This window comes from Schistocerca serialis, chromosome 4 (assembly GCF_023864345.2).
Source record: "Schistocerca serialis cubense isolate TAMUIC-IGC-003099 chromosome 4, iqSchSeri2.2, whole genome shotgun sequence".
In the NCBI taxonomy this organism is placed as follows: Eukaryota; Metazoa; Arthropoda; class Insecta; order Orthoptera; family Acrididae; genus Schistocerca; species Schistocerca serialis.
The window spans coordinates 490,259,771-490,276,560 of record NC_064641.1 but is presented as its reverse complement, the minus strand read 5'-3'; positions in this window follow the sequence as shown (position 1 = coordinate 490,276,560).

Below are 16,790 nucleotides of genomic sequence, written 5' to 3'. Positions count from 1 at the left end.
CAACTGTGCTGGGGGCCATATACCATTCAGTGCAGGACAGTACTGTTCAGTGACATATGAAATGTCCCCGAATATTCTGGTATTACTGCAAGAACAGAGTGGTGATGTGGAGGATGAGAAGCTCTCCTGCTTATCACTTCAAGTTATGATTTAACAGCTATAGGTTCACAGTGCTGAAATATTGCTATGGAAGCTTCAGTGGGCAGTGACTAGTTTGTTGTGTTAGAGATTGAAAATGCATCTAGAACTGCTAAATTGGCAGTTTGTGTAGTTGGAATGGGATAAACTGTGTCTTGCAGAACCCTACATCAATCAACAAATGACCTGCCAGTATTCTCCCTCTCGTCCAAGCCTGGTCAATTACTCTGCTGGTCTGATGCTGCCTATAATCTACATCTACATCTAGATCACTACTCTGCAAATCACACTTAAGTGCCTGGCAGAGGGTTCATCGAACCACCTTCACAATAATTCTCTAATATTCCAATCTCGAACAGGATGAGGAAAGAACAAACACACATATGTTTCCATGCGAGCTCTGATTTCCCTTCTTTTATTATGATGATCGTTTCTCCCTACGTAAGTTGGCGTCAACAAAACAATTTCACGTTCGGAGGAGAAAGTTGGTGAATGAAAAATCGTGAGAAGATTCCGTAACAACGAAAAAGTCTTCGTTTTAATGATGTCCACCCCAAATCAGTGACACTCTCTCCCGAATTTCTCGATAATACAAAACGTGCTGCTCTCTTCTTTGAACTTTCTCTACGTACTGCATTAGTACTACCTGGGAAGGATTACAATTTGCAGAGCATTGCTCCAAAAGAGAATGGACAAGCATAGTGTTGGCAGTGTTATTAGTAGATCTGTTGCACATTCTAAGTGTTCTGCTAATGAAACTGCAGTTTGACCACAAATCGCTTGTGAGGTACAGTGTCAAAAGCTTTATGATAGTCTAGAAATACGGAATAAATTTTAAATCTCTTGTCAGTAGCACTCAAACATTACGTGTGATTGAAGAGCTAGTAGTATTTCACAAGAACGATGTTTTCTAAATCTGTGTCCACTGTGTGTCAATAGACCGTTTTCTTCGAACTAATCCATAATTTTTAAATATATGTTCCAAAATTCAACTGCATATCAACGTTCATGGCATGGGCGAGTAATTTAGTGAATTACCCCTACTACATTTCTTGAATATTGGTGTGACCTCTACAACTTTCCAGTCTTTGGGTATGGATCTTTTACCAAGCGGGCAGTTACATATGATTCTTAAGTATGGAGCTATTGCATTTTACTAAGTAATTTCAGTTGCTGCTCTACTAACAGGATATCTACTTGTAAGTTTCTCATGTTGACAGCTGTTTCTGACTCGAATTATAGAATATTAAGTTCGTCTTCTTTGGTGAAGGAATTTCGGAAGGCTGTGTTTAATACCTCTACTTTAGCGGCACTGTCATCAAAAGTATATCTATTGCTACCGCGCAGAGAAGACATTGATTGTATATTGCCGTTAGCATACTTTCTATATGACCAAAATCTCTCTAAATTTTTTGCCAGGTTTCGAGACAAAGGTCTGATGTTCGATGGTGTGACGCACATGGTGAGATCTGGAGGTTGATTCACTTATATGCAACACACCACTTTTACTAACTTGTTTGGCGTACAGATGGTTCTATTCTTTGGGTTGGAAAGACTAAACTGTGGGTTACTATGTGTTAAAACCGTGTATAAAGACATTGTGAACTATCTCCATATGTATAATGTGAATGCAGACGATTTAGAGCACTGTGTAAAAACAAGAAGCTAAAGGAACACCCATCAGTTTGTGGAGAATACACGCTGAACTATGTGCATACAAGAAAGTTGACTTGCTAAATATTGTACAATTGTGAGGACTTAACAAGTAAATTTTTGCTAATGTATACCATTGTTGATGTGGAAATAACAAATATTATGGCAGACCTTTATTGATTTTCTTATTTAACTACACCATCATTACGTAACGTAAGGTGTAGCCATTGTAGCTCAGTCAGTAAGACGAGTATGTCATATTGGCTACACACATTATTATCATTATTAATATAGTGTGCATTTTTCTATAAAAGCCCATTGCACACCATAACATAATGTAATCGGCAACATGGTGGGGTGGGGGAAACATTATTAGGACTTTGTTTTAAGTGACTGGTCCTGTGATGGTGTAGAAGAAGATGAGAAGAAGAAGAGGAAGAAGAAGAAGAGCAATGAAATACTCCTACCCAATAATACATGAGCAATAATGTAGGTCCATACAACCGCAGCAAGACATATGTCCTCATGTCACTGCTAACACACCTTGATAGAGTGCTTTGAGATTGTAGTGCAAGTACTGCAGTTTGTAGTTGGTGTCACATACACGACATTGAGTCAAATGTGTGAAATCCCTCTGTCAGAAAAAGTAAAGCAAAACAGTATGTTTATATTTGACGCCATTGCTGTGTAAAACCAGGGTCAAATTCTACGATATTTCTATTTTTGTCATCATATGTTTATTGACGTGTTTTATCTTAATCAAACATATCCCATAATCCTGAAACACTCGGTGATGGATAACGCAAATCTCATTATAGCTTTCAAACAAGACAACTTGAATTTGAAACACATTTAACAGTTGCATGTACAAAACAAAATATCGTTCAGAGACTTAGTAGAGATATTCACAGATAGCTGGAATCACATACAGTACTAGTTTGTCATTATTGTTAAATCAAGACAACTGAATGACGGTAGGTATAGAAATAATTAGCAGCACTATACAGGGTGTCCCAGCTATCTTGTCCACCCAAAATATCTCTGGAACAATAACAGCTATGGGAAAACGAGTTTCACCGGTATCAATGTAAGGCTGGGGCCCATGAATGTACATATTTGGAAACATTCTAAAACGAAAGCATATGTGTTTTTTAACAGAAACTTATGTATTTTTGAATGAACCTCCTATATTTTTTCTTCAGCAATCCATAGCATGACAAAGCACATACATAATGGCGTTGATTGAATCGCAATACTCCCATTACATCCCGAGATATTAGGACGCGAAGTTGACGCTTGAAACACCCGACATGCGCTGCTAACGCACGTCCTGAGGCTCAGGCGTGAACCCCATGCTGCCCGTAATCGCGATGTGATTGACATACGTAATCACACTTCCATACTTATCAAGAGGTCTGAAACGAATAATACGGTCTGCTGCCACCCTGCTGCGATTACGGGCAGCATGGGGTTCACGCCTGAGCCTCAGGACGTGCGCTAGCATCGCATGTCGGGTGTTTCAAGCGTCAACTTCGCGTCTCAATATCTCGGGATGTAATAGGAATTTTGCGATGCAATCAACGCCATTGTGTATGTGCTTTGTCATGCTATGGATTGCTGAAGAAAAAATATAGGAGGTCCATTTAAAAAAACATAAGTTTGTGTTAAAAAACACATATGCTTTCGTTTTAGAATGTTTCCAAATATGTACATTCATTGGCCCCAGCCGTACATTGATACCGGTGAAAGTCGTTTTCCAATAACTGTTATTGTTCGAGAGATATTTTGGGTGGACAAGATAGCTGGGACACCCTGTATATATACAGGGTGTCTCACCTAACTCTGCCACCTCAGATATCTCTGGAACAACAACAGATATTCAAAAACGGTTTTTACCAGCATGAACGTACGGCAGTGGCTTAGGAAACCAAATACTATGCGAATTTTTAAAACGTGAACAAATACTATTTTTAACACAAACTTGTGCATTTCTAAATAGAAACCCCCTATTATTTAGTATGCAATCAATAGCATGAAAAATTACAAAAATAATGGCGTTGGTTGCACCGCAATACGTCAGTTACATACCAAGAAATTTGGAAGCGAAGTTCACGCTTGAAATAAATGAACTGCACAGCTAGCGCACTTCCTGAGACTCAAGCGTGCACCTCACACTGCCGGTAATCGTGATGTGATTGACGTACTACGTCAGTGGAGTGTTAATGTATGGTGTGGTATTGCATGACAACACATCATTGCCCCATATTTCATTGATGGCACTCCTAAAGGGGGATAGTCTAGCCCCTTCTTAAGCTGTACCTTACTTGAACCGGTCCATCTCTTATAATATGTCAAGTAATGCGGTATCAGAATGGTGGATGTCCTGCACACAATGTTCATTGTTGCGAAATGACGGCTAGAGGTACAATTAGTGGTAACACACTTGGTTTCACGTTTCAAAATCTCAAAAGTTCTGAAAGATGTGACTTGGAAAGGATAGAAACGGCGTCACAGTTTCTGACGTAATGCATCGTATGTAGTACAGTGCTCAGAACAGGGGTTGCCTGCACTTGTGTCTGTATTCGGCCGTAAACATACCAATATCACCAATGCGCGTTCTACCTTCAGTGTACAAGTGTCTCCTAATCTGGTCTGCTAAACTGCTCTCATACTGTAACGTAGTTCACATACTTTGCCACATTAAAATCTGTTTTTTGTGGCTTGTTACATTTGCCGTCATCTAGCCGATATGCCGGCTTTCAGTAATGAAGAAAAACTAGATATTATTTTAATTTATAGTGAATGTCACAGAAATGCAACCGCACCTGTGGCACTGTATCTCGAACGCTATCCAGATCGGCGATGTCCGTCACGTCGAACCATTGGCAACATCTGCAAGACACTCTCGGAAGCCAGTCTCCCAGAAAACGTCGCCGTACAACGCCAGAGACCGGCAATGGAAATGAAATTGCTGTTCTGGTTGCTGTAACGCACAATCCTCAGGTGAGTACACGAGAAATTGCACGGGGTATAGGAATAAGCCACAGTAGTGTGTGCAGAATCGGGTTCGGTTTCATCCATTCCCTATCTCACTGCACCAAGAACTGTACGGGTATGACTTTGAATCCCGCATTGCATTCTGTCGTTTTGCACTTCAGCAGGTGCAAGGTAATTCATTATTCCTAAGCGGTACGTTGCTTACGGAAGAGGCTTCATTTACAAATCATAGTAATGTGAATCTGCGGAACATGCACTACTGGTCCGTACAAAATACCCACTGGATTCACCAAGTTGCTCATCAACGACAGCGGAATGTCAATGATTGGTGCGGTGTCATTGCTAACTGTATTGTAGGTCTCTATTTTTATCGTGGAACATTGAATGGTCAGCGATATGCATCATTCCTTCAACATACACTAGCGCTCCTCATGAAGGATCTAGGATTGGAAACTCGTCTATCAATGTGGTTCCAGCATGATGGATGAACCGCACGTAATGCAGAAGTTGCACAGAGACGTTCTAGATGCGACATTTCCAAACAGGTGGATGGCGCAGGGAGGTACTGAGCGATGGCCGGCACGGTCGCCCGACTTGACGCCACTAGACTTTTTTCTCTGGGACGCAGTGAGAGACAGAGTGTATCAAGAACTCCCAACGACAGTAGAGGATATGCAACGTCGTATTACTGCGCCGTGTGCGGCAATATCTGTATAAACTTTACAATCAGTGCAACACTCTCTCGTTACCCGTCTGCAAACGTGTATTGATGCAAACGGAGGGCACTTCGAACATATGTTGACGTGATACAGTTTCATTGGTCAAGATGTGGGTGTATTTTCTGTGGGCGACAGGGCACTAGTCAATGTGTTTAGCAAAGTGAACTCAAGTGTGTTATCTCTAATTGTAGCTCTAGTTGTCGTTGCACTAGAATAACCATACATTGACAATTTGTAAAACGTAACTTTGCGTTGGACGTGTTACTTGTTTATTTTTGTGGATTGTGCATACCTTCCCGTTGTGTGAAACCCTGACACAGGCAGCGTAAGGTGCACGCTTGAGTCTCAGGAAATGGGCTAGCTGTGCGCTTCGTTTATTTCAAGCGTCAACATCGCTTCCCAATTTCTCGGGATGTAATTCATGTATTGCGATGCAACCAATGCCATTATTTTTGTAATTTTTCATGCTCTTGATTGCATACGAAATAATAGGGGGTGTCCATATGAAAATTCACAAGTTTGCATTGAAAATAGTATTTGTTTACGTTTTAAAAATTTGCATAGTATTTGGTTTCCTTAGCCCCTGCCGTACGTTCATGCTGGTGAAAACCGTTTTAAATATCTCTGACTGTTCCAGAGATATTTGAGGTGGCAGAGTTGGGTGAGACACTGTGTATATGTATGAGAAAAAACTGATGAGTGCATTAACTTACATAACACGAAGGACAAAGCTGCATGTATACAGATGGAAAGTTCAGCCTCTCTAAGCTAAACCTAAGGACCTAGAGACGTATGCCTAGACCCTTCTGAGAGTGATCAACGACTCGGATGCTAGTATTAAGGAAATAGAAAAGTACAAAGAGTTCATTCTTATAAAAAATAATGTAATGATTGATGAAACTGAAATGAATGTACACGGCTTAACTGTAAAGCTTGGTAGAATTACGCGGGATGTAGATAAGGTACACTGTGCGAAGGAGTCTGCTTTGTGTATAACAAGTTTTCAACTAAGCATAAGGTCATCGTGGCACAGAAGGCTGTTTTAGAGAGGTTACAACTGTTAAGGTTAGAGCAGCTGGAGCGAGAGCAGACATTGAGAGAAACCTTAAAAACCAGTGACCGTCTTGCTTGCAAGATGAAAGCAGAGCTGACCACTTGCAGCATAGTCGACAGGACCGATTGCGGACCTCTGGTACAGAGCCGAGTGGAGGGTCTGAATCAGAGGCTCAGACGGTTCTGCGACTGTGTAAGCTGCAGACTCCTCGACTTGCGCCAATGGTTGGTTGGGTTTCGGGTTCCGCTGAATAGATCAGGTGTCCACTATACGCAGGAGGCGGCTACACGGGTAGCAGGAGCTGTGTGGCGTGGACTGGGCGGTTTTCTAGATTAGAGGGTCTCGGGAAAACACAAGAAGGGCTTCAGTCACACCGGGTGCAGGCTGAACACAGGTAAACGTACAGGCACCATTGGTATAACAGTTGTAAATTGTCGTAGCTGTGTTGGGAACGTACTAGAGCTCCACGCGCTAATAGAAAGCACTGATGCTCAAATCGTTACAGGCACTGAAAGCTGGCTGAAGCCGGATATAAGCTCAGCCGAAATTTTTGCGAAAAATCTAACGGTGTTCAGAAAGACAGGCTAAGCACGGATGGCGGTGGTGTGTTTGTTGCTGTCAGAAGTAGTTTAACTTGTTGCGAATTTGAGGTACATACGTCCTGTGAGTTAGTATGGGCAGAGGTCATTGTTGGCAACCGGAATAAAATAATATTTGGATCCTTTTACCGACCTCCCAATTCAGATGATACAGTTGCTGGAAGGTTCAAAGAAAACTTGAGTCCGATTTCAAACACGTACTCGACTCATAAGATAATAGTTGGTGGTGACTTTAATTTACCCTCGATATGTTGGAGAAAATGCATGTTTAATTCCGGAGGTACGCATAAAATATCATCTGAAATTATACTAAACGCATTCTCTGAAAATTATTTAGAGCAGTTAGTTCATGAGCCCACGCGAATAGTAAACGGTTGTGAAAACACACTTGACCTCTTAGCAACAAATAATCCTGAGTTAATAACGAGCATCGAAACCGATTCAGGGATTAGTGAACACAGGGTTGTCGTAGCGAGCATCAATACTATAATACCCAAATGCTCGAAAAATAAGCGAAAAATATACCTACTCAAAAAAGCAAATAAAAATTCACTTGACGCCTTCCTGAGAGACAATCTCTACTCATTCCAAATTAATAATATAAGTGTAGACCAGACGTGGCTTAAATTCAAAGAAATAGTATCGGCAGCAATTGATAGATTTATAGCAAATAAATTAACAGACGAAGGAGCTGATCCTCTTTGGTACACAAAATGTGTTAGAACACTGTTGCAAAAGCAACGAAACAAACATGCCAAATTTAAAAAGACTCAAAATCCCCAAGATTGGCGATCTTTTACAGAAGATCGAAATTTAGCGCTGACTTCAATGCGAGATGCCTATAACAGTTTCCACAACGAAACTTTGTCTCGAAATCTGTCAGAAAATCCAAAGAGATTCTGGTCGTATGTGAGGTATGTTAGCGGCAAGAAACAATCAATGCCGTCTCTGCACGCTAGCAAAGGAGATACTATCGAAGACAGTGCTGCCAAAGCCGAGTTACTAAACACAGCCTTCCGAAATGCCTTCACAAAAGAAGACGATGTAAATATTCCTGAATTCGAAACGAGAACAGCTGCCAACATGAGTAACGTAGAAGTAAATATCCTCGGAGCAGTGAAGCAACTTAAATCACTTAATAAAAGCAAGTCTTCTGGTCCAGACTGTACACCAATTAAGTTCCTTTCTGAGTATGCTGATGCATTAGCTCCATATTTAACAACCATATACAACCGTTCGCTCGACGAAAGATCCGTACCCGAAGACTGGAATGTTGTACAGGTCACAACAATATTCAAGAAAGGTAGTAGGAGTAATCCGCTAACTTACAGGCCCATATCGTTTAGAACATATATTGTGCTCGAACATTATGAATAACCTCGAAGAAAACGGTCTAATAACACACAGTCAACATGGGTTTAGAAAACATCGTTCCTGTGAAACACAACTAGCTCTTTATCCACATGAAGTGGTGAGTGCTATTTACAAGGGATTTCAGATCGATTCCGTATTTCTAGATTTCCGAAAGGCTTTTGACACTGTACCACACAAGCGGCTCGTAGTGAAATTGCGTGCTTGTGGAATATCGTCTCAGTAATGGGACTGGATTTGTGATTTCCTGTCAGAGAGGTCACAGTTCGTAGTAATTGACCGAAAGTCATTGAGTAAAACAGAAGGGATTTCTGGCGTTCTCCAAGGTAGTGTTATAGGCCTTTTGCTGTTCCTTATCTATATTAATGATTTTGGAGACAATCTGAGCAGCCGCCTTCGGTTGTTTGCAGATGACGCTGTCGTTTATCGACTAATAAAGTCATCAGAAGATCAAAACAAACTGCAAAACGATTTAGAAAAGATGTCTGAATGGTGCTAAAAGTGGCAGTCGACCCCAAATAACGAAAAGTGTGAGGTCATCCACATGATTGCTAAAAGGAACTCGTTAAATTTCGGTTACACGATAAATCAGTCTAATCTAAAAATTCATCTAAATACCTAGGTGTTACAATTACGAACAACTTAAATTGGAAGGAACACATAGAAAATGTTGTGGGGAAGGCTAACCAAAGGCTGAGTTTTATTGGCGGGACACTTAGAAAATGTAACAGACCTACTGAGGAGACTGCCTATACTACGCTTGTTCGCCCTATTTTAGAATAGTGGTGCGCGGTGTGGGATCCTTACCATTTAGGACTGACAGAGTGCATCAAAAAAAGTTCAAAGAAAGGCAGCACGTTTTGTATTATCGCGATATATGGGAGAGACTGTCACAGAAATGATACATAATTTGGGCTGGAAATCATTAAAAGAAAGGCGTTTTTCGTTGCGACGGAATCTTTTCACAAAATTCCAATCACCAACTTTCTCCTCCGAATGCGAAAATATTTTGTTGAAACCGACCTACATAGGGAGGAACGAACATCTAGATAAAATAAGGGAAATCAGAGCTCGTACGGAAAGATATAGGTGTTCATTCTTTCCGCGCGCTATACGAGATTGGAATAATAGAGAATTGTGAAGGTGGTTTGATGAACCCTCTGCCAGGCACTTAAATGTTATTTGCAGAGTAGCCATGTAGATGTAGATGTACCGAATCTCTAGATGAAGATTCAGCGAAATTACACGATGATGACGTCATTGCTGATTTTTTCAAGCATCACACTACTGCTAGGATAGACAAAACATTTGGTGCCAGTGGTGAAAAGCCGTACGTGTTTTGCATGCAGCCTATAAGTTTAAAAGAAAAAAAATACAGGTAGGTGAAAGGGAATTTCACAGAACAACTGGTTTAATAAATCTCATTTTCCTAAATCCCACAAAACTGTAAATTATTCGTATAGGTATGAAAAGTGATCTGTAAGCTTTCAGCTACCTATTCAAGTCTATTTTTCAAAGTCATCGAACTATACATTTCTCCCATCCAAAGATACATGAATGGGAGCTGTTGTAAATAGGAAATATCTTAGGATTTTGCCAGGTTAACGAATATTGTGAACAGCAATGTCCTAGACTGTGAAAAATATGTGTCTCTTGCTTTAATGTAACACTTCTGTATAACGTTTATATCATCTTTCTTGGAGCCAGTGTTAAGAATCACAGCATAGTTTACAGACAGACAGTTAAAACTGTATGCAAGAAGAACACAACTTATATAAGCTTTTCTTGGTCTTGGGAGTCTGGTAGAACTACTTGTACACCATTCAGTTTAAGAGTATTCTTCTTACCGCAGGAGGTAAACCGCAGAACGTTGTTAAACACCACACAGCAGCTGTTCTGCTAGTTATTGGTTAGCTGACGCCACGTAGATGTGATTGGTACAGAGTACAGTGTAGCTCATTGTAGATACTGTTTGTTAGAGTCCAATAACATTAAACAGTCTTGCACAGGGTCGTACACACGATTCATTCTGTAGTTGTATATTGTAGCCTCCAGCCTGGTAATGTCATGCTCCTTAGCCAAAGAAGACGTAAAAGTTTCTCGTAGTCGCGTTTCTGGACACTTCATAAAATTTATAGAGTGGTTATCTATAACTTTGTTTTCTCCCGGACTTGTGATTTGACATATAAATTTGTTATATTTCTTTACAATTGGAGCTCATCCACTTAACTGTATGCATCTGTCTTATCGTTGTCCATAATCACATTACTGCTTGCCGGAAGTCTGCTTCTATGCGAAAGTCGTGGGTTGATATTAGGTAGTTGGTCTTGGCGTTACGTCTAACTCCAAGCAGTAACAACCGCCTACAAGTAGCTGCTGCAAATATTCCAGACAGCTCTTCCATTAGAACGTAAAATCTAATATCAGATAATTTCACGTTATATGGCGGAGGCACAGAATTTCTATATTTCTTCGAAATGGCTTCCAGTGCTTCCTTGCCGATTTTATTCAATATTCCTCTTGCTGTCACTCTGTCGTTCCTGTATAGGAGAAATGCTAGCTTCAACTTGACATTATGTCTTGCAATGAGGAACCTGGAGAATTTACTATGTAGATAATAATTAAATGAGCCACACATCTTCTTTTTTAAAATTAAAGATAGTCCTTTCTCTAACTGACTCGGACAGTCCACCTCATCACAGATTTTAACTACCATAATGTTGTCACAAAAGGAGTAAGCACATTTACATTCTTCTTGCTAAGGAGTGTATCATATTCGGTGTAATTTACGTGTCAATATCAGAAACAAGATTGTCCAGGTTCCCCATTAATAATCATAAACAAAAGCGTTCGTTGTCTTCCTCCGTAATAGCTGAGGGGTGTTACGTGCACTTTCAGCTGTCACTGAAGACTGGCCATATGCAGCTTTCAATCCACCTTTTATACTCTAAAGATCCAAAATGATGTCACTTCCTGTCACGTAATTATGCGGTCATACATTCTAAGTTTTGTAGCAGTTACAGTCCATCTGTAAACTCCTAGACCAGTTGCGCTATTTTATGTAGAAGGTGTCCGTGGGATGGAGGGAGACTGCCCCTCGCAAATATGTCAACACTCATATGACGACCAAAACAGAAATATCGTAGAATTTAATCCTGGTTTTTGGCTTCATTTTTTCTGATGGCAGGACTTGACTGCTTCGACTGAATGTCATGTATGTTATGCCATCAGAACCCTGAAGTATCTTTTGCGGTAACTGATACTTGAACTGAAACAGCGTTTTGAAAATACACATACATGCTCAAAGCAGACTCCAATCTGTTGTGATAACACGACATGAGAACATTTTTCTTGCGCAGTTGGACGGACCCACGATTATCGCTTATGTATTGTCTGGTAGGATCGTCCATTTCTTCTTCTTTTTCTTATGGTCTTCTTCTGGACCATCGCAGCACCAGCCACTTACAACATGTCCTAATGTTTCACTCACCCCACCACGATACTGACTTCATCACATTTTGCAGTGCAATGGGCTTTTAGAGAAAAATGGATACTGTAATAATAATAACAACAACAATGATAATAATAATAATTTGTGTAGCCACTGTAGCACAGGCATGTTACTGACTGCGCTACAATGGCAACACCTTAAATCATACGAGTATAATGATGGGGTAGTGAAATGAGAAAAACAACAAAGATTTGCGATAATATATTTTTATTTGCACATCGGCAATGGTATGCATCAGCAAAAATTTACTGGTGCAATCTTCACTACACTGCAGTATTTAGCAAGACAAGCTTTCTAATAGTTCAGATTGTATTTTTCTCAAACTGATGGGTGTCCCTTTGACATCTTGTTTCTACACAGTGTTTTAAATCGTCTGCATGCACACTATACATACGGAAATAGTTCACAATGTCTTTATACAAAGTTTGAACACACAATAACTCACAGTTCAGTCTTTCCAGCACAAGGGATAACACCATCGGTTGGCCATGAGTCTAATGCCATCATACAATGATGTTATAGATAGCGTCCAGCCAGCACAGTAAATGTTCGGACTTGGACGAGACACAGAATACTTGGAGCTCATCTGTTGATTGGTGTAGGTTTCTGCACGACACAGCTCATCCCATTCCAACAGCACTTTAACAGTTCTCGATGCATTTTCAGCCTCTAACGCAACACACCAGTCACTACCCACTGATGTTTCTACACCAATATTTAACTACTTTGACCTGATAGCTGTTAAATAATAATTTGAAGTGAAAAGCAGTAGACCACCGGGACGAATCCATAGATTCTCGTCCACCACATCAACACTCTACCTTTGTAGCAACCCTTGCGTGTTCTGAGATGGTGCATATGTTGGAGACCAGTACTGACCAGTACCAAATGGTGTAGGGCCCTTAGCACAGTTGTTCTGGGAACTGTGGACTGACTGTGTGTCTTCATCACTCAAAAAGAAGAGTGGGGTGAATAGTAGCAGCTTGTCGCCCTGCTCCAACATGCTGGTCAGGTGTGCTACAGGATCCCATGGTGCTGTTGGCACTATTGGCAACGCCAGGGCAAAGGATGTTGCAGGTCCTGAAAAGCTGGCGGTGACTGCTGCTGGCTTGGATATGACACTACCGGTCTGGACACACTGTGGGGTGCAAGCCAGAGGTCACTGAACAAATGTGAAGATAAAGTAAGCATTCAGAGGCAAAGACATGGAGTTGAACAAAGACATGGAACTAAACCACATGTACTTACTTTTAGACTTCTTCTGTAAGACAGAGGTGGGTGAGGATCTCGGTTGCTGTTGACATTTCATGGCTATTCCACTGACTGACTGTGTTTGACAATACACCCACCTTATATCCCCCTGTTGTCATGATGATATGCCTGAATGTAATGTTCATGCATTCCTATTGATTCTTGTCAATTTTCATATGAGGATGCTGCATTACTGTTAGTTCCTGAGGGAGGTGGTGTCGTAAAAAACCTTTTCAAGCAATCCTCTGTGGCTATTTTGTGAAATAGCTCTTCAAGGCCCATACACCAAGGTGAACACTTCTGGTTCTGTATGACGATGTGTACATCTCTGGTTCGTGTTGTCCCAGGTATTGGAATAGGATAAAGTTGTCTCCCACACTGTGGCTTGACTGGCCATTTCAAATAACACAAACAGGTCCAGCATAATTGGCCATCTCTATGAACTGCAAAATGAATTTTCACCCCATACCACTGCATCACAATTGTTTGCTGAAAAGTATTCACCTGGCATCCATCCATTATCATCTCCTTCCATTTGTTGCACAGGATACTATGGCCACAGTTCTCAGCTGTATGCTTACAAGTAATACACTTACTAGACTCCTGTCTGTCCAACACTAACATCTCCTTAATTGAACACAGGAGGAGACTGCATACTGAGACACTGCAGTAACATAGTTTTGAAGTGGGCTGGTCTATCCAGCAAAATTCATACTGTACCACAATGTCTCTCATTTCTTTTCATCTTCACAATGCGAGTGTTTAATAATGATATTCTTCCTGTCTGACAGCTTCACAGAGACTGAGCTATTTAGGGGAGGGAGCCAATTGGAGAGCTGTGGTCACCTGGCGACAACACATGGAATTAGAGCCTCTGTAGGGACCTGACATCTGTGGTGTACAGCTGCAGCTACAGAACAACAGAGAAACATGTGGACGACCCAAAACAGCAGCTAATATACCGAATTTCACTCTCCACATTGCTTACAGTTATTACATCTTGCAAAGTGGCATCGGGGGCTGCAGATGCATACCATATCCAAAACGGGGAGCGCTGTCTCCTACAAACCAAACTGATTAAATAAAGAACTTGCAGCAATATGTCATCCATATTGATTTAAATTTCGTGTTGTGAGATGGATTGGGTTCTGTACAGAACTGGGGGGGGGGGGGTGACAAAAAAGAAGGGTTCCTTTTCCAGGATGGGTGGGGGAAGAGGAGGCAGTGGGGGAAAGGTGGGGATTTCTCAGGAGGGATTATCCCCAGGGGGTTATAATGCAACCCCAGGGGTCATAATTAAACTAGCATAACAATACGTTAAGGGGTGGGGGGGAGGGAGAGGGCGATAATTTTTCCATGAATGTATGCTTGCCCCTGAATGTATGCAACCCACACAATCAAAATGCATCATAACTGACTTGATCCTACTGCTGATCGAAACATCATTTGTTAGAATTAATGTTGTTGTCCACCAAAGTTTCGTCGATATAAAAGAATCCTCCTTCCTCTCTTAATTTCCTTACTTATGCAGGGTGGTCAAAGAACATGACAGAAAGTAACTGACAATGTCGAAGAACATGAACCCTAATTTATTGAATAAAGGTATAAATGACATTTAACGCACAAGATACTGAAAATGTCTATTGTCCACAGCTACAGCGGTATACCACCAGCTTCAAAACTCTACCATAATGCGCTGGAGTGTGATGGACAATCTTATTTCTGATGGTCGATTTCTGGTTCTCTAACTTATGGGGATTCCTATAGATCCTGTCCCTGATGAGACATCATAAGAAAAAGACACACAATTTGAAGTCCAGAGTGAATGGTGGCCACTCTATCCCATGTCAGTGACTTTCTCTGCATCCATTACAATCATACACTTACCAAACGTCGATTCAAGTTATGCGAAGACGTCAGCAATTCTGTGGGGCGATCACCATTCTGTATGAACCAGTACCGATGTGTCATGTTGAGATGAGCCGTTTGTGGGCCAGAGTGCCACTACAGCAACTCTCGATGCTTCTCTCCTGTGACCATGCCGTCAATGAGTGTTCGGCCAGTAACGAGCTTCGACGACATGGCACATCACACTGTGACTCTTTGTGGATGCAGTGGCGAGACGACACTGACATAAGGATTTTCCGTACTCCAATAGCGCCTATTTTATTTGTTCACGCAACTACTTATCTGAAAATGAGCCTCTTCACTGAACCAGATCTTGATTTCAAGTTCCTTGATCATGTAGTTCGCGAAATCAGCCCACCATACAGTGCCGCCTTCCTTGTGTGGCTGGCTCATTTCGATCTTGTAGCGACGCAACCCAAGGCTTTCGTGAGGCTTCGTAATGATGGTTGGATGTGCTTCATTGCTTGGACGCCTGTCGAGTGGATGTGATTGGCGGATCCTGAAAGAACGCGCGGGCACGCTCCCTATTGTCATCGGTAATGACTGCGGATTTTCGTCTCGACGCCTTGGTTCTTGCATGAGGAAAACTTCCCCTAGAGTTAGATCTGGCCATCAACCTCTCAGCAATGACAATCAGTGTGAAATGAGGACCAAAACATCTACCATCTGATGGGTTCAAAATCACTTCGACTTTCGAGTGCTGTAACTTACCGCTCGATAACTAATTCACCAGGTGTCCCTTTCTTTCCTCACCGACAGACACTCACGTCGAATGCTGACATTACTGCAGTTATTCTCATAAAATTTTCTTCAGATAAATAATCGTTCCTCCAAGACCAGTGGTTGCATACTATTTCATATTTATTTCCGGTAATCAAGCATTCACCTGGGACGTCAATATATGTAGTACTACAATATGGAAAAATTACGCTTATATCAGTGCATGTAAAATCAGGAACTTAACATACTTCCTATTGTGTTTTGGACCATCCAGTAACAAGTATTTACATTGGCAGTCAAATAAATCAGTTCTCTCTACCAAAACCTTTCTTTCACTTACAGATCTCCTTTAGAGAAATCCCATTGCATACAGTGTCTTGTGCAAAGCGATTTTCTGCCAAGGAAAATGGATTTTTTTATTTTATTGCAATAAGTAATGCATAATGTAGGAACTATTTTTTTATTGATGTAGAAGAACCTCATCATCTGTCAAATTATCGAGTTTTGACAGCTGTCTGTAATGATGGATTTCCTGCAAAAATTCTTGACGATTCAAATAAAGTATATGGTCTACTTTCGCGTTTCTTTCTGATGCGTTCTACTGTGGCAAGGCTGACTTTGGTACAAATTGCAGCCCTTTGTATCATACTGGCAACATTACTCCACAGCTCTTTTTGTTTCAACTATTTAATGCAAGACATACCTACGTTAAGGACGATTGGACGTTCTCTACTCCTAAAACACGTCTTCCTTGTATTGGTAATTTTTCCTTGCGATATAGTACGCTAATCCATCACTTCCGGATAACTAAGTAGACCACAAAATATTCAAAGTGAATTGACTGATGCTAGGAACTAAAATCGCACAAG